Source organism: Camelus ferus, chromosome 25 (genome assembly GCF_009834535.1).
Source record: "Camelus ferus isolate YT-003-E chromosome 25, BCGSAC_Cfer_1.0, whole genome shotgun sequence".
Classification (NCBI taxonomy): Eukaryota; Metazoa; Chordata; class Mammalia; order Artiodactyla; family Camelidae; genus Camelus; species Camelus ferus.
This window is the reverse complement of record NC_045720.1, coordinates 12,030,013-12,049,192: the sequence shown is the minus strand read 5'-3', so window position 1 is coordinate 12,049,192 and position 19,180 is coordinate 12,030,013. Positions and strand designations below refer to the sequence as shown.

General features: G+C 45.3%; 1 pseudogene; it reads right to left on the bottom strand.

The window, feature by feature from the left end:
- Nucleotides 1–9,572: 9,572 nt before the first annotated feature.
- On the bottom strand, nucleotides 9,573–10,476 carry LOC102524161 (annotated as a pseudogene).
- Between the last annotated feature and the right edge of the window lie 8,704 nt (nucleotides 10,477–19,180).

Here is a 19,180-nt window from a genome sequence, read left to right as displayed (position 1 = left end):
CCCACCAGCATCTTCCCTCTGCACTTTGTGCTTTGCCTGAGATGCCTTCACCACTCTTCTCCTGGATAACTTCCATTTATCCATTAAGACCAAGCTCCAATGTCTCCTTTAAGAAAACTTTCCTCTACAGTCATCAAGACAGCATGGTATTGTTACAAAAACAGGCATATGGACCAATGGAACAGAATAGAGAGCCCAGAAATGAACCCACGAACTTTTGGCCAACTAATCTTTGACAAAAGAAGCAAGAATATACAATGGACTAAAGACGGTCTCTTCAGCAAAAAAGAATCTTCCATCAGCTGGATTCCAAGGACTAGCAATCCAATGGGCATGAGACTCATGTACGTAGTAGGATTCATGAGAGAAAACAACCATATCATGAATAATGCAAGTAAATTATATTCCCAAAGCCCCCACCATGCTCAGAAGGCTGCAAGAGAGCTGAGACGTGCTCCCTGCCCACAGGTGGGAGACAGATGATGACAATGCTGTGGGGTCTGTGCTATATAACAGAAGTGGTGTTTGAGGTGCCGTGGGAACATGAGAGGGCAGAGACACAGGAATTCTGGTAAGAAAACAAAATAACCTTAACAGAAGTTTGTACAGAACTTCCTTGAGTCTTGTTTGTAGTAGGAATTGACTTTCTTATTCATCCATCCCACTCTATTGCACAATGTCTGTTGTTAGGCCATTCTGGCATGGCAAGTCAGGATAGCAAACTGTATTTACATTAACTAGAATTAAGTTCAGCTGTGCATAACAGAAAACTCAAAATGACAGTGGATTAAATAGGTATTTATTTCTGTCTCCTGTGCACATCCACAGGCAGTCTGATCCAGGACAGCCACGGTGGCTTTCTCCACAAAGTCCTTGGGACTGTGGCCATTCTTAGCTTCCACTCCACTCTTCCTGGGGTTGAACCACTGTCCTAATGGCCCAAGAAGGAGTGAGTTGCAGTAGTCACAGCCACATTCCAAACAGCATGGAGGAAGGTGGGAAGAAGGGGCAGAGGGGCTGGACAAGCTATCTCTAAAGAAGCTCCCTGGAAACTACCAAAAGTTACCACGTGATACTTTGTTGACATCACAGTGGCAAGAACTCAGTCACAGGACGACCCTGGACTGCAAGGATGTCTGGGAGATGTAGTTTCATGCTGAAAAGCCATGTTTCCAGCTACAGAAGAAGGGGAAGATGATACTAGGGAATCTTCGTGGTCTTGGCCACAATATTTGCTCAGCACTTCACTGTTTAGATATTTTTAAATCCATCATCTGGGCCGATACTCACATAGTAGACAGGATAAGTAGCTTGTTCAAGGACATACAGCATGTAAGAGGCAGAGTCAGAGGAGCCCAGAGGTGTTTGATGCGGCCCCCTTGCTGATGCACTGAGCTGCTTCCCACACTGAGCGGGAGCTGGAGCTGGCCTCTCTGCAAACACCCATCGGTCCTCCTGGTGTCAGTGTGAGAGCAGCGGAAGGCGTGCAGTCTTCCTGCTGGGCAGTGAGAGCCTTAAGCCCAGAGCCGGGGGTATTTTGACTGCCCCCCCCCCCAGCATGGTGCCTGGAACACAGAAGTACTCAGTAAATTGTGGAACTGATGCCTCACTGTGGAACCCCAGCTCTTCTGGTCTAATGGTGACAACATCTGTTCTTATAACACAGTCACAGCGGGTCTTCACGTCTCTGTAGTTTTCAGCTAGCTTTATAGTTCATGGAGGAATCTGCAATTCACAAAGCCGGATCGTTCAAGAACCGCTTTCTTTGGCACATACACAGGGTTTAATACTTGATGAAGCGTTTTCAAGTGTGATGTCCCTTTAATCCTCACTGAATTTTCCAGAGCTTGGGTTTATTATCCTTATTTTAGAGATGAGGTTTGGGCTTAGCAGATACAAACTACTATATACAGAATAGATCAACAACAAGGTCCTACTGTATGGCACAGAGAACTATATTCAATAATTTGCAAGAACCTATAGTGAAAAATATGAAAAAGAATCTATATCTATATATCTGAATCACTATGCTGTACACCAGAAATTAACACAATATTCTAAATCAACTAGACTTCAATAAAAAAATAAGAAGGCTTAAAACTTTCTGTAAAGGGCGAAGGTGTTCTTTGACCCTACTTGCTTGACTCCAAATGGCTGTGGTCTTGGGAGTCCTCCATCTTTTTTTTTTTTTTTTTTTTTTTGCTTATTAATGGTTTACTGTTGAAAACGTTTTAAAAATTGAAATACAAGTGACCTATAACTCTATGTTAGTTCCAGGTTCACAGCACAGAGGTTCGATATTTCTATGCATTATAAATGATCGGTAAGTCTAATTATCACCTGTCACCATACACGGTTATCGGGATTTCTCCATCCTATTCATTCCTTAGCCATCAATGAATCACCAACAATGCATGTAAAGTGCTGCTTGGGAGACACCAAGGATTAGCGGTGTGATACCTGCTGTTCTTGGAGACGCAGGAAAAGCTAACTTCTGAACCAGCCAGTGTTAGGGAATGTGTGTGAGTTTGTGTGTCTGTGTGTACCTGTGTGTGTCTGTAGAGGGTGGTCTGCCTATAGGCTGAGAGTCTGAGCAGTTCCTACCCAGCAGGCGAGGGTGCAGGGAGGATCGGGGAGGGATCTTCTTTCTGGAGGAGCTCAGGTCCTGTTGTTGGAGCTCCTGTTGTGGGGAACCTTCAGAAAGCAAAGCATTTTCATATTTGTCCTCTGAGAAGGTGCCTGGTCCTGTTGGACCCCAGAGAGGATGAAATCTGATTAAGAAGACTTCCTTCTCCTTCACTGGTGAGGGGTTGATGAGCAGCACCACGTGGGGGGTATAACCTGGAATCCAGAGTCAGCAGACCCAGGTTCAAGTGCTGTTTCCCTTCCGAGTGTGACATCTGGGTGGGACCCTTAACCTCTCTGTTTCCTCATCTGTAACGGGGATGATAACAGCTTCTCTGACGAGGTGGCTGAGGAGGCTGCCCAAGGTGATGCACCTATGTGTGCTTCGCAAACTGCGACTCATTCTATGTCCTCAAATACTTCTCTGTCTCCTTCACTAAGTGTACTGTAGAACCCTGGTGCAGAATGGAAGGCAGGTCCGTGGGAGCTCAAATACAGGCTATGCCATCTACTTCCTTGGCAAGTCACTTCCTCTCTCTGTGCTTTTATTTCCTAATCTTTAAAATACGAATAGTAACGGAGCCCAACAAATATAGTTGTTGTGAAGATTTTATGAGATAATATATGCAACGAGTTCTTACCAAGTGTTAGCTATGGTATTCATGATGAATATTTTAGAATAATTACGTTATGGGAATTGACTCACTTAGCAGAGGAATGCACTAAGTGCTTAAATGGCATCTTACACGTAATGTTGAGGTATGTCATTACTTTTATCATCATTAGTTTCATTAGTAGGATTTTTAAAGTTGAAACTGTCGAAGTCAATACGGCGAGTTCTCATTTTTCACCAGCAGATGGCACTCGTGTTGTGTTTAAAGTCTGAAAAAGCTTTAAAATACATTCATATTCATATTTTCTATTTTTACCAGGAAGAGTAATGAAGAAAAAAAAAAAACCTCAAAAAAGGCCATTGTCTGTGCCATGGGGAGATGATTAGGGTATGTAAAACAGCTGATACAGTAATTAATAGGAGCGGTGACTTTAGAGTCTTGAAAAGCTTTCCTGCAGAACTGCGGGAGAGTAATTGACCTCACCGAGGTAAGAAAAAAATTGGGAGCTCACACACAGCAGGGAAAGGCTGTGTTCTTACTTCTGCGGATTTAGAGCCACACCAGGGAATCCTGGAGCTGCGCTTTCGAGCCACACCTGGGAAAGCTTTGAAGCCATAAATTCCGAGAGATCGGGGTCTCCAGCCCCTGTTCTCATCCATGTTCCCAGGACCCACGGCAATGATGGGCACTCAGCAGATGCTCAATAAACATGAACGCCACACCCTACGCAGAGTCTCGAAATCCAAGCCTCTGTTTCCTCTTGGTCGTCCTGGGTAGACTACGAAATTCTGGGGTCTTATCTCCACTGGACGGTGTGCTCCCCCTCGCCCCTCCCCCCTCCCCCTTGCCTGGGCGTCATTTGCCTTCTATGTGAAATAAGGAGGTGGAAGGAGATATTGTGACCTTTTACGGATTCTATGTGCATACATCTTCCAAGTCAGGAGGAAATGGGTAAGCGTGGGCGGGGCAGTCAAGTTCACAAGGCTTTGGTTGGAGAGTGCATACACCTCACGGAAGGAAGTGGCAGTGGCATAGGGCCATGAGCATCGCCTGAATTCAGGTTCTGCCTGTATCTGCCGCATCACTGTGAATGAGAGCGTTCCCCACTCTTTGAAGGATCAGTAGTCCCTTGATATTTGCTTCTGAGGGTAATGGAATGACATAGTCCTTGAGTGCTTTGTAGAAATAGAAATATATTCCAGATGCTGAGTTTATTACATGTGTTAGGGTGGCCAGTGAAGAGTTATGGGGGACATGTCATTTGGACTTAATCTTGGATATATCCCTCATCTGGCCCATTTTCCATATCTACAGGTCTTTATCAACTTATGATGGGGTTACGTCCAGATAAAACCATCATTGGTTGAAAATATCCTAAGTCAAAAATGCATTTAATACTGAACATCATAGCTTAGCCTAGCCTACCCTAGACATGCTCAGAACACTTCCATTAGCCTATACTTGGGCTAAATCATCTAATACGAAGCCTATTTTACAACGAAGTATTGAGTATCGTGTGTAATTTATTAACTCTGTACTGAAAGTGAGAAACTGAATGGTTGTCTGGGTACAGAATGGTTGTGAGTGTACCGCCATTTACCCTGGCGACCCCGTGGCTGCCGGGAGCTGCCGCCCAGCATCACGAGAGACCATCGTGCCTCGGAAAAGGTCAAAAGACAAAACTCAAAGTATGGTTTCTACTGAATGAGTACCACTTTCACACCATCATAAAGCTGCAAAATCCTAAGTCAAACCATCATAAGTCGGAGACCGTTTGTATTTGGGCTCCACAGAGCGCAGGCCTTTGCTTCGGACCAGGCATGGAAGCCACAGAGACCCACTGCCCAGATCTCCCTCGAGAGAAGCTGCCTCGCAGAGCACAGTTGACCGACCACCTCCAGCTGCCGACCCACGAACCCCGAGGCCCTCTTCCTCCAGGCTGACAGTGACCGAGCCTGTCCGGAGCACCTGCTCACCGCCATTAGGTTCCCCTAATGAACAGCTGTGGCTTTGGGGCTCCCCATCATCCTGGTTCACATTTTCCCAGAACTGGGCTGCAGTCTGAGGCTCTTCTTCCCCAGTCCTTGCTCAGCTGCCTCCTTTCCCAGCTGTCAGACCCGCATCGCTGTCAGAAGACTCTCCTAGTCTTCTCCACTTCCTTCCTCTTTAGCTGTCACCGGTGATGAATCTCTTGTACACCTGATCCCCTCGCGGTGTCTGCTTCCTGCTGGACCTGACCTGGTATACCGGGCTACTGTGGGAGTAAGTCCTGGCCTCTGTCCTCCAGGCCATGGAGTTGACTTTTCCTCTTTATGGATTTTCAGACAGTGAAGAGTAAAATTGTAACCAACCACTATTTAAACAGAAGAGAATTATTGTCTTTAACCAACAGGATAAGGTAATAGCAAGACTGTTTACTCACCACTTCAGGGGTCTATCTTAGATTTTGCTTGGTTAGACTGAAGTTTCAAACCTTAAAATCTCAATGGGTTCCAAGCCCAAAGGGACTGTTCTCACTTGTATTACATGTTGGCTGTGACGTATGTGTCTTCTTCATTCCAGAATCCAGGCAGGAGCAGCCTCATTTGGGACACAGCATGCTCTTGGAAGAGGAAAAAGTGCAAGAAAAGTGAGTAAAACCATAAGGAAGCTCACTGCCACAGGCATTTCATTGGCCAAAGCAAGTCGCATGGCCAAGCCTGAGGGCAATGGACAGGGGCATATAGCCCTCCCTCCCCCTAGGGAGGCACTGCAAAGTCAGATGATAGGGGTGAGGATGCAGAATCCCTTTATCATGAGAACAGTGAGTAATTAGGAGCAATAAGACAGTATCTGGTTGATGCTTGTTATTCACAAATTCCGTACTTGTGAATTCACCTATTAGCTAAAATTTATTTGTAACCCTCAAGTCAATACTCCCGGCACTTTTTTCCTGCTAGGAGAGTGGTTAATTTTTTTAATTTTTAATTTTTTAGTAGTGGTACTGGGGATTGAACCCAGGACCTCGTGCATGCTAAGTATACACTTCATCACTGAGCTATATCCACCCCTCCTCCTGGCACTTTGCAGTTATTTGCTGACCCGTGCAGGGCAGCAAAAAAACAACCCGTAGTTGCCTGATGCGCACCTGCTCAGCTGAGGTGGAGAAAAGCAACGGTCTGCCTGCGTTTCAGCTCTTGTGTAGAGAAGAGCAGAGGGTGAACCCAGGATGGGCAGGGCTGGGCAAGACGCTCTGACACTGGCCTGTCGGACCGGTGTGAACCCAGCTCTGGGCCCTGTGAGTGGGGTGGCCTTGGGCAAGTCACTTAACACTTCTGAACTTTGCTTTCATTTCTGTAAAATAAAAAATCAAACTGAACAAACCAACATGAGTTATTTTTAGGATTTAAGGTTATAATCTATGTGAGGTGTGTGTGTGTGTGTGTGTGTGTGTGTGTTCCCCCTAGAAGCAATAGTTTAGTATTTGCTAATTCAGTGTTTGCAGTGACTTTACAGAACGTAACTATTTCTAATAATGAGAATCAACTGTATCTCAGGGTAGCGGAAGGCCCCGCCAAATAGCGCTTGTCTTCACCACACATGTACTGAACCAGCTGATAAATCATTAAATGACTAAGGTGTGGAAACTAAAAAGCCACCGTCATTATTGATGAAGATTAGTTGAGGTTACAAAGAGAGCCAAAGTGGGCTTGCTCATTGCCCATCCACACCCTCATCTCCCCAAGGCAAATTCTGTACCTGCAGAGCAGACACACTTGCTCAGGTCCCTTCGACCCAAAGGTCTGAGTGAAGATGGAAGGAGAAAGAGGCTAGGACCCACACTTTTAAAGGATTAACTCCTCCCTAGTGAGAAATATGGACCAATGGCTGTTGTTCACAAATGAGTTCAGGAAACTCATTCCACCTCTTAGCGGAGATGCGAGGAGCAAAGGGCTTCTGAAGGGTTTGGAGAAGTGTTCCTCACGGCCAGCGGGTGAAGGGAAGGGGCATTCCAATCTAACACCCAGCTGTGGGCGTAGTGGGTGAGTGGGGGCTTCCTTCCCATCCTGGCTACGTGCTGAGTGCACTTCTAGGCTCTGATCTGTGACGTGCAATCAAGAAGGGAAACCCACAGTCTAGTGTCCTGCTGGGAAGATGACGTGTGGACACCTGATCCAAGACATCTGGCCAGTTTATGGTCCTTGGTACAGAATCTGCTTGCTTAGGGCTGCAAATAAAAATCGTTCCTGGCCACTTGTTCCTCGGTCAGTTTGAACCTGTGATGGAATTGTTCCCCAAGTGGTTCAAAGCAAGGAGGGAAAAGCTAGATGTTTGCTGAACCTCGAGCAACAGGGAAAGCCAGGTTGGCTGCTGTTACAGTCTGGGTTGGCATTAAATGCAGGCAGGGAATTGGGGCATTAAGATTGACAAGGATCATCCAAGAACAGGCCGTTCAAGAGGAACGATTCATCTCTGTTCTTTATCTTTTGAAGAGAAATCTTCCTGAGAGCTTTTTTAGGCTAAGCACTAGGGCTGTTTCCTTGGTTACAAAGACTCACTCACTCAGGCAAAGGTGGAGTATCTGTCCCATCTGCAGGCGTTCAAAATGGCAAGTCCTAAGTGTGTGTGTATTAGTATCTTAGGGCTGTTGTAATAACGCGCCACAAACTAAAACAGGAGAAACCCATTCTCTCACAGTTCTGGAGGCTGGAAGTCCAAAATTAAGGTGTAGGCAGGGCCATCCTCCCTCTGAAGGCTCTAGGGGAGGATCCTTCCTTGCCTCTTCCTGGCTCTGGTGGCTTTTCAGCAATCCTTGGCATTCTTTGGCTGGTAGATGCACCATTCCACTCTCTGCCTCTGCCTTCACCTGGTCTCCTCTGTGTCCCTGTGTCTACATTTCCTTCTTTTTATAAATACTCCAATCACTGGATTACGCCCAGTCTAATCCATTTTAACTTGATTACATCTGCAAAGATCCTGTCTCCAAATAAGGTTTCAGGTGGATGTGAACTTCTGAGGAACACTACTCAACAGAGTGCAGTGCCCGTGTTCGTCTATGTGTGTGGATTGCATCTCAGACAGGCTTTGCACACTTCTTTTACTTTCTGCCTCCCCTGATACTGTCTTAACTCAGACCCCATGAATTTTCCAGTGCTTTCTGATTTTATAAAACAGTTTCATATTCTTCATTTCATCTGATCCTATCAATAACCCTAAAATGCATTATTTTTTCCCCATTGTCAGAAAGAAACGAAGGCTCAGAGAGGTTAAGTCACTTTCTGAAGCTCACACAGCTGATGCCTGGCAGAAACAGGTCTGTCTTATTCTGAGCTCTTTTCACACAGCTGCCATAACTTTTCACTGTACAAAGCAGCATAATTCTCCTACTGCTTCCTTAAACCTCTTTCACTAACGAAGGAAAAAGCCTTTTTCTTTTTTTCAGCTTAAAGTTGTTCGGCAATGCTCCCGTTCCAGAGACTCATCAATGCATCAATAATCCAATCAGTCAAATAATACTGAGCACCTACTGTGTCTGAAGCAATGTGCTGGGCCCCGAGGACAGAGCGGTGAATGGAAGTCTATATTCTAGCTGCGAGCGAGACAGATACACAAATACACAGATGAATAGACACTTACACACTGTGATGGCTACTAGGGGAGAAAATGATGGAGTAGGGACACCTTAGATTGGCATGGAGGTCAGCAAGAGGTCTGGGAAGGTGACACGGAAATGGAGATCTGAAGCATGAGCAGGATGTAGCCAGGTGAAGAGTGGTGTGGAATATTCCAGGCAGGGCAACCTGCCAAATTCGGAGGGAGCATGGTGGGCTTGAGGGGGTGTGGGGAAGAGGAGTAGCTGGCAGGGCAGGAAGGGGATTGGGGAGACGGGTGAGGAGGTGATTTTATAAGTATGGCCGAGAGAAGATGGGGGCTGAGGTTTTGGGAGGGAGATGGGAAGAAGGCGTGGGGTTTGAGAAAGATGTTGGAGGGGCACCAAAGAGATTAAGGTGCCTCCCTGGCTCTTGGCAGAGATACCTGGGCTTGGCCCTGCTGTAGTGAATTTCCTTCCCCTTCCATGGCTCACTCGCTCATATTTGCCTCTCCAGTGAGACATGGCAGATGGCATCAGGAAGGAGCGACCCGTGCCCCGAGCACACCCTTGGGACTTGTTCACGATCATGCAGCAACTCTGCAATCTGCCGACGGAGGTCACTGTCTGTTTTAGCTGTCAGTCCTCATGAGACTGCTGTCAAATGAAACCAACCAGGACCACAGCCTCCAAACCCTGCAGAGCCCAGACACATTTCCCATTCACTTCCTTTTTGTTTGTTTTCATAAGTTGCCAACAGCATTTTATTTTTTCTTTTCAAAATCTTGCTCTGCAGCTTCCTTGGCCCCTTTTGCCTGGACGCCAAAGAGCCGTGCGTTGGCACACGCCATGCAGAGGCTGGTAAATGTCCTGAAGTTCTCCTCCTTTGCAATGACTGGCTTCCTCCTTCTTGTAGACGTTCCATATGCGCACGGGCACGGCTGGTCCAGTCAGCTGGATGGCCACTTTGAGCTCTTCAGCAGAGCTGTCTCCCTTCTCGGGGGCCGAGGGCTTCCCGGGGGAAGAGGATGAGCTTGGAGCGGTTCTCTTTCAGCCCCTGCAAGTTGGCCTGCAGCAACTCGGTACACTTGTTCCGCCGCTTTGGATCCAGCGACATCCCAAGCAGCAGGGCCACCTTTTTGTGGATGCTGGCCATCCTCAGCTCCTCCAGGGTGAAGCTCCTGCGCGCGTGCGCGCGCACCTTGGTGTGGTACCCACCATGGGGCATCTCCCCGCGGGCCGCAGCGGGCGGGATGCAGGGCACTGTGGGGAGGCGGCGCGCTGGGCCCCCGGGGCCTCGCGTCTGCGGATCCTGCGCACAGGCCACGCGCCGCTCCCGGTCCTTGCGAAGCGAGGGCTTCGAGGTCATGGCTTTCCAGACTGGGCGCCTTGACTGCGGCCCACGGGCCCGGGGCGCGTCAGGGCCCGGCGCTGGATGGCGGAGTGCTGCGTGCGCACAGAGCCGGGGCCACGGCCCTACGCCGACGAAGGGCGGGCCCCGGAGGCTGCGGAGGGGGCGGGACTGGACCGGATAGGGCCGGATGGGGACGGAGGGGGCGGGATGGGATCAGACGGAGCCGGATGGCCCTTTATGGTGCCGGATGGGATCCTACGGCAGGATGGCGCTGGCCTCGCGCATACTCACCTCCTCTGGAAGGGCCTGTTCATTTCCGAACACAGGCAGATTTCAAAAACTGTTTTCATTCAGACAGGAAAGCTCTTCAATCCCGGTGAGAGAAAGACAGTGCCCGGAGATGACGCCACGCATTTCTTGTCCAGGTTCGTCAGGGCGGACCTCTCACCGGCCTTCCTGGGGCCACCGGCTCCAGCAGAGGAGGACACCTGGCCGGGAGCAGCTCAGGACTTTGCAGAGGGGTGTGCATGGGAACCTCGGCACTTTTAGAAATGAGAGTAAGTGACCACAGACACCTTTGAAGTTTGATGCATATTTTCTACTGCTGTCTTTTTTCTTTTTCTTTTTGGTATGAAGAAGAAAGTTTTTGTTTTTTGGGTTTTTTTTTTAATTGAAGTATATTTGATTTACACTGTTGTGTTAGTTTCTGGTGTACAGCATAGTGATTCAGTTATACATGTATATTCACTGTAAGTTACTACAAGGTACTGGATATAGTTCCCTGTGCTATACAGTAGGACCTTGTTGTTTATCTGTTTTATATATAGTGTTTTGTATCTTCAAATTGCCGATTCCCAATTTATCCCTCAATTCTCCCCTTCTCACCCTGGTAACCACAAGTTTGTTTTATCTCCGAGTCTGTTTATGTTTTGTAAATAAGTTCATTTGTACTGTTTTTTCAGATTCCACATATAGGTGATATCCTATAGTGCTGCCTTAATCCAGGAAGCCATGACTGGTAGTGCGTGTGCATGCATGTGATGTTGATGTGTGTGTGTGAGTGTGTGTGAGTGGGGACGGAGGCAGAGAGTAAGAAACTGCTGTCTGTAGAGCTTTCCTGGAATATTCACGCTGAGAGTCAGACTCAGAATGGAGAACCACTTAATGAGCACCTACTATGCCCCAGGCACTCTGGGGAGCATGCCCATCTATGTTATTTTTGGGGTCCTTATGTAATTCAGTGAAGTAGGAAATATGGTCCCCATTTTACAGTTGAGGAAACTGAGGCTCCCAGAATTGAATGCTGCATTCTGTGCTTACTTCCATCATTGCTCCTTCACCGTGTCCTAATGCCTGTCCTGTCTCCTCACCTGCCTTCTGCACTCGGCTTCCAGTCCTTGAGGAACTTACTATCTCTTTGTGTTTCCAGTGCCTATAACCCTGTGCCTGGCGCATAGTAAGTGATCGTTGTTTTTTTTCAGTTGACTTTTTGTTGAAGTTTAACATATATGGAAAAGTGCACAAATCATAACTATATAGCTTGATGAATTATCACAAAGGGAACACACCCTGTGACCAGGATCAAGAAACAAAACTACTGTTATCCCAGAAGCCTCCCTAGTGCCCTTTGCCAGTTACCAACCCCTCCTCTGATCCCCATCAAAGGTAACCACCACCCTGATTCTAATACTGTCACTTAGTTTTGCCTTTTTCTGAACTTTATGTGGATGAAATCATATACACAGCCTATATCATGAGTGTTCATTCTCACTGCTGTATAGTATTCCATTCTATGAATATAGCACGATTTGTCTCTTCTAGTGTTGAAAGCCATTAGGTTGTTTCTAGTTTTGGGTTATCATAAATGGGGCTGGTATAAATATTTGGATATAGGTCTTAAGGTGAAAATGCTCAGTAAATATTTGATGAAATAATAATTACTGGCTTGCGTGAGAAATCACTCAAAGTATGCTAGAAGTGAAGCCCCTAAATCCATTATATGGAGAGAAGTTCATGGGAGTTTGGGGGAGAAGTTGGGTGTGTAAGAGGATTCCTGGGAGGGAAGTCCTTAAGGAACAAAAGAGGAGGTTCCATAATGAGTGAGTCCATAGAAGGGCCTGGAAGGGAAGGAGTGAGAAGAGGGGCAGCATGTGGGTGGGAAGGTGAAGGCTTGAATGGCCACTGCCAAGGCTTGGTCTTCACCTGACCGGCAGGAGGGTGCGGTGGATGACTTTGGAACTTGAGAACAGTAAGCCTTTTTTTTTTTTTGTCTTTAATTTTTTGAAGGGAAATTAAATCGTCCATGGTTACCATGGTGAATTGGGGAAAAAGATGAGTCAGAGAGCCAGGATGAGAGGTTGCTGCACTAGTTGAACTGTGTGATAATGAAGTTGTTGTGGAGTGAAAAAGACCTGCTGGGAGAAACATTGGGAAGAAATAACTGAAAAGGCTAGTTACCAAGAAGGCGGCTAGGAAAAGGCATATTTAAACATGGTTGCAAGGGTTTGAGCTTGTAATGAAACAGGTACAGGCCGGGTGGGTTAGTGAATTCAGGGAAGTGAGCGAGGGGGCTGCATCCAATGGTTTCTGTTCCCCCAGTGGCAATTGGAGGTGAGATCTCCACTGAGAGTCTGGGTAGGCTCCCTGGAGGGGGAGAATTGAAGAGAAAGAATCGGGTAGAAAATAGTGGATTCTGAACAAAAGAAAGAATTATAAATACCTATGTAGAAGATTGAGAACTTCTAGAAAAAAGTCCTAATTGTTTGCAGTCATTAGTTGACAAAACACTGGCTTGCTTTCTGGTCTTTCTAATCTGTCATTTGTAGCATTTTTAATGTGAAATTTCTTGGTTCTTCTCTATCCAGCCTGCTTGAAATGTGAGTTGTTAACTGGTTTTCCTGCTGTGTCTGTTGTACTGTTCTTTTCAAATAATCAGCTTTTGGCTTTCCTTGTGTATTTTTGTTTCCAGTTTATTAACTTTTCCTCTTGTCTTTATTAATATTTTCTTCTCTTGGCCCTGGATTTATTCTGTTGTCCTTTGCCTAAATGTTTGCAAGCTTAGCTCATTAATGTCCCATCTTTCTTCTTTTCTAATGTAGCATGTAAGGCTGTCGTGTCTCTCTAAGTGCTAGTGGTAGGTAAATTCCACACGTTTGCTGGCCTAGTGTTTTTGTTATCATTGTGTTGTGAATATTTTCTAATTTCCATCTTGATTCCTCCTTTGATCTTTGAGGTTTTTAGAAGTATATTTTATATTTTCTGATTATAATTTTCTTTTGCTATTGTTTTTTTCAAGTTAGTTGCACTGTACTTGGAAACATAGTCAGTATGGCTGTCTCTGTGATGTTAGCAAAAACTGATGATCACGGCCAGGACAGGGATCAGCAAACTACAGTGGCCACTGTGAGCTGAATCCTGATCACTCCTGGTTTTGTAAATAAAGTTTTATTAGAATGCAGTCATGCCTGTTCATTTATATACTGTCTGTGTCTGCTTTTGAGCTGGGACAGCAGAGTTAAGTAACCCTGACGAAGATGGTCTGACCTGTGAAGCCTGAAATATTGACTTAGTTGGCCTTCTAAAAAATGGTTTGCCAGCCTTTGCACTGGATCCGTTACTTTCTTAGGGTTGCAAAATGGTCATTCTATATTGCTTTTAAAATAAGTCTAATTTTATAACTATTTTTCATTTAATAGCTGGGATTCTTCTATAAGGAGAAATTTCCTCCACTCAATTATTTGATGCCTTGAGGTATTCTTTATACAGGAGAGGCAGAATGAATGCTTGATTTCCCCCTTTTATTTACTAGTTTTTAAAAAATGAATTTATTCCCTTAACTATGACTATTTAACAGTTACCACTGTAATGTATTGCAGCTCTTTGCTAATGTATTTGCTATTATGTTTTATGTGTCTGGATATTGTGTGTATTTTTCTGTGTTTTCCTCCATTGCAGTTAGTTTTCTTACTGTTGCTCAAATTGTCCCATCTTTGGACAACGGGGACCTCTTGGAGTGAGGTCCTGAATCTTTTTATGTGGCCCCTGTCATCTTTTTATTTTTTTCTAACAATATAACATTTTTTATTTATTTATAATCATTTCACAATGTTGTGTCAAATTCCAGTGTAGAGCACAATTTTTCAGTTATACATGAACATATATATATTCATTGTCACATTTTTTTCTCTGTGAGCTACCAGAAGATCTTGTGTATATTTCCCTGTGCTATATGGTATAATCTTGTTTATCTATTCTACAATTTTGAAATCCCGTCTATCCCTTCCCACCCTCCGCCCCCTTGGCAACCACAAGTTTGTATTCTATGTCTAGTGAGTCTGTTTCTGTTTTGTGCTTTGTTTGTTTGCTTTTCTTTTTTAGATTCCACATATGAGCGATCTCTTAATGGTATTTTTCTTTCTCTTTCTGGCTTACTTCACTTAGAATGACATTCTCCAGGAGCATCCATGTTGCTGCAAATGGCGTTATGTTGTCGGTTTTTATGGCTGAGTAGTATTCCATTTATAAATATGCCACCTCTTCTTTATCCAGTCACCCGTTGATGGACATTTAGGATGTCTCCATGTCTTGGCTATTGTAAAGGACCCCTGTCATCTTTGATAACTTCTTTGCTCTCTGGTGTAACAAGGTGTTCCAGGCTTACCTTATACATTTCCTGCCCCAGACCTCATAGCCATTTTGACTTACTGGAGGACTTTGGTTACATTTTATTTTGGTTAGTAATGTATTTGGACTTAGTCCAACCACTTTAGTATGTGTTTTCTATTTGACATTTTTTATGCTTCTTCCCTGTAGCCCTTTCCTGTGTTTTAATTTAGTTGAGATTTTTTTTTGGTCTCCTCTTTCTCTTCTTCCTATTTGTAAATTATGTTTTATATATTTCTAATCTTTTAGTGCTTACCCTTAATTTTAATGTGCATCTTCATTAAACAAGTCTAAGTTAAATTGTGTCTCTAGACTCCTGAGCAATGCAAGGATCTTGGATTCCCGTAACTCTGGTTTCCCTCCTTTGATCTCTCATGTTACTGTCCGTTGTTTGCATTCAGCCTTGTTTTTATCCCAAATTAATCACCAGGGCTTTTTTGAATAATCAACTTATTATTGACTGTAAATGCTGATTTAAATTTGCTTGCTTTTTAAAAAGACTGATATCCTCGTTTACTATCTTTTTCTAAAAGAAATCTCTCACACCGTGGACTGTGTTGGCGTCTGCTTCCTGGGGGACCCGAACTGACCTGGGGCCTTTCCTGGCCACCAGATACTTTCTTCCTTTCCCTTTTCTTCCTTTATCTGTTGAAAAACCCTTTCCTTTCCCTCATTTTCTTACTCTGTTCTCCTTCCTCTTCTACCTCTCAACATAAAATGGAGTAATTGATCTTGTGAGAAGAGAGAGGTATACTAAAAAATTTCCTCTTGGAAGCTGTATTGGTGTTCTTTAGAGAAACAGAATAGATAGGATGTGGGGTGTGTGAGTGTGTGTGTGTGTTCATGTATATACACACATACACATTCTGTGTAGGATTATAGAGATACACACATTTGTCTTGAGGAATTGCATCATGCAGTTATGGAGGCCGACGAGTCCAGAAGCTGCAGTGGAGCCTCAGGGAAGAGATGCTGTGGCAGCTCAAAGGCAAAGGCAATGCAGGGACAGAACTCCTGCCTCCTCCGCAGGACCTCAGTCTTCTTTCTTAAGACCGTCAACTGAACGGGTGAGGCTCAGCCCCATCGTGGAGGGTAGTTTGCTTTACTCAAAGTCTACTGATCTAAATGTTAATCCCATCTTAAAAATACCTTCACAGCAACATCTGGACTTGGGTTTGACCAGATAGCTGGGTACCATGGCCTAGACAAGTTGACACACAAAATTAACTATCACAGAAGCTTTGCTATCTCAGAAGGAAGCAGTGTGGGGCAGGCCATTCCTGGCTTCCGGCCCTGCCAGTCTCACATAGAGCAGGTGCACAGTGGGCTTTATGGAGTGAGAGGCAGAGATGCAGGGGGAGAGACGCTCAAGGGTACCCCCAGGGACCCCTGGGTGGAGTGGGGTGAGGGCTGGGAGGTCGGGGAAAGTGAGATGCTGTCTGCAGCCTGATTCGGCTGTTTTCCTTGGCTTGACTCCCTGTGGGGCCAGTGTTGCCTCTCTTTGTGGCTGTGGTGAGGGCAGCATTTTCACATCATGGATGGGCAGGGACAAGGAGCACTGAAGCTTCAGATGCCAGTAGGCTTTTCACTGTTAATTGAGTAAACTCTTATGATGAGGGCTGAGACCATCCCACCCAGTGTTGGTGTGCAGTGGGCCACAAGTAGGGAGGAGGGAGGTGATGTTGAAGGCCAGGGGGCTGGTGAAGTCCTGGACACCTTCACTCACCACTACCCCTGCCACGCCCGGATGTGTCTCTGATCCCTGCCCTCATCAACATAAAATTACTGCTTCCCTTCCAGATGTTTGCACATGCCCACTCTAGATTTACCTCTTCTGAGAAGCCTTCTTTGAGTCACACTTTCTGGGAAATCCCACGTGGCCCTAAATGTTTGCTTAGGTCCAGACCTTCCCTCTTTTTCCTTCTCTTTTTCCTGCTCCAAGACTCAAGGATTCAACTTGTTTTCCTCTTGCTCCATGTCTGCCACACCCTAGTAGTCCTTTGGGATGTTCTCACCCTAAGGATGGATGGAGGTTCAAGGTGCAGAGCATCTCCCTGCAAATGGAAAGAGGAGAGAGCCTGGGGTAGCATGGAGGCTTCATGTCAGGTGGGCTCTGTGCCCCAGTCGTTTAGGGGGCCATGGCTGTGTGGGGCATCTAGAATTGGACTGAGGCCCTGGGCTTCCAACCTTGGCAAAGATCTTGGATGGTGAGCACATCAGAAGAGCCACATGGAGGAGAGACCAGAAGGTCCTTCTGGGATGCTAGAGACCGTCTAAGATTCCTGAGCCCCTCATGAGACTTAAGAGGAAGGTTGTGGGTGGAGGTCCCGCTGGGATTGAATTTCCTGCCATCTTGGTGGGATGGTGGCTTTAAAGCAGATTAAAAGTTGACTTCAAAACGTGACATTTCTCATATCCCATTGTTAGAATGTCTGTAATTTACTTTCAGATACTTCAGCATCTCATTGTAACTTCATGTATGTGCTAATTAGTTTAAACCACACCCTCGGTGCAGTCAGTTCCATAAATCAGAAATTCGCCTCTGAGGAACGGACAGCTAGTCGTCTAATCGGAAAACCCTGGGCCCAGAAATGGCTGTGACAGTCTCTTTTGTTACCTTTTCCCTTTGATCAATACCAGGGACTTTGCTAGTTATCACAGTGATTTTAGAAGTGTGTTTCACTGGTTACATATGCAGAATATTAATTAGTATGGTGAACGTTTGAAAGGGGCTTTTGCTGACAAAATTAGTGCTAATGACAGTATGTGGATTGGTTTAAATATTTTAGAAAAAAAATCCCAGCACTTGCAAGGGTAGGATCTAAGACTCGAGTAAGTAAGATAAGTATATGGGAAGAGAGAGCGAGACAAGATGGCAAGTCCAAGTCTGCAGGTTAGGCCGGCAGGCTGGGTACACAGGCAAGAGGTGATGTTTTGGCTCCAGCCTGAAGGCCATCTGCAGGTAGAATTCCTTCCCCCTTTGGGGGACCCCAGTTCTGTTGTCTCTTAAGGCCTTCAACTGATTGAATGAGGCTCACCCACATTATGGAGGGTGATGTGCTTTGCTCAGTCTACCAATTTAGATGCTTATCTCATCTAAAAAAAAATACCTCCATAGCAACATTCAGACTGGTATTTGACCAAATACCTGGGTACCATGGCTTAGCCAAGTCAACATATAACATTAGCCATTGAAAGCTCTGTGAAGCTTATCCACCCTGAACTTTAGCCTCTAAGATACTGTTGTTTCCCCCCAAAGAACCTAACAGTTGTGCATTTCCAAGCTGTCAGATAATAAATGTGTCAGGCCCTGCAGTCCACACCGTCTGTGATGCAACTACTCAACGCCGCCGTTGATGTGAAAGTAGCTTCAGGTTACATGGAAACAAATTAGCCTGCTCCGTTCTAATAAAACCTTACTGATGGAAGTGGAAACTTGAATTTTATGTAATTTTCACGTGTCGTGAAGTAGTAGTATTTTGATTCCTCCCCCTTGCTTTCCCCCCTCAACCATCTAAACATGTGAAAAGCATCTTAGCTCTCAGGCCATACAAATCTGTAGTTCGCCACCCCTGCTGTGTACCATTGCTGCTTCCATGAAAATTCACCTGTACTGTCTCTCATTCTTTCACCAAAAGAATTATATCCAGGTGCCCACCAAAATATTTAATAAAACAATCTGCTCCTGTAGCTCAGGACATCAGCTTCTTATAATGTGTGTGTTAACTGAGGCTTCTGGGGAGAATTTCTTCCTCAAGGAAGGATATAATGGTAGAGTTTCCTTCTGGGGTGTTGGGAAGTTCTTTTGTCTGGAAGAGGGATTAGTAACATACCGTAGAATCGTGAAAATACAAAGGAGTAGAGCCAGAAGATGCCTTAGATGATCTCTTTTTGTTAAATCATTTATTTATTCATCCACTCAAAATCCACTAAACAATCTAGGAGGTATATATCCTTGCCTATAATAGAAAATTTTTAGCAAATGACAGAGTCTTGCCTTTGGTGTTTTTTGAAACAAACCTTCCACCTTGAAACAGCCTTCTCAGCTCCTCTGACCCTGGAAAAGCTTTTAGGCTCAGAGCAAGAATTGGTACCCAAGGAAGCCTCTGAGGTTTTCCCTCCTCCTCCCGAGAGAATGAGTTATTTCTTCCCGAGTTACCTCTGAACCCATCATCTTTCCATTTCTGCCGTTGTTTTATTGATTGATACACACACACACACACACACACACACACACACACACACACACACACACACACACACACACACACACATATATATGTCTTATTTGTCTACTCTGCTAGACACTTAGCATCTCGAAAGACTGTCTCTTATATTGCTATATCCCAACCTGAT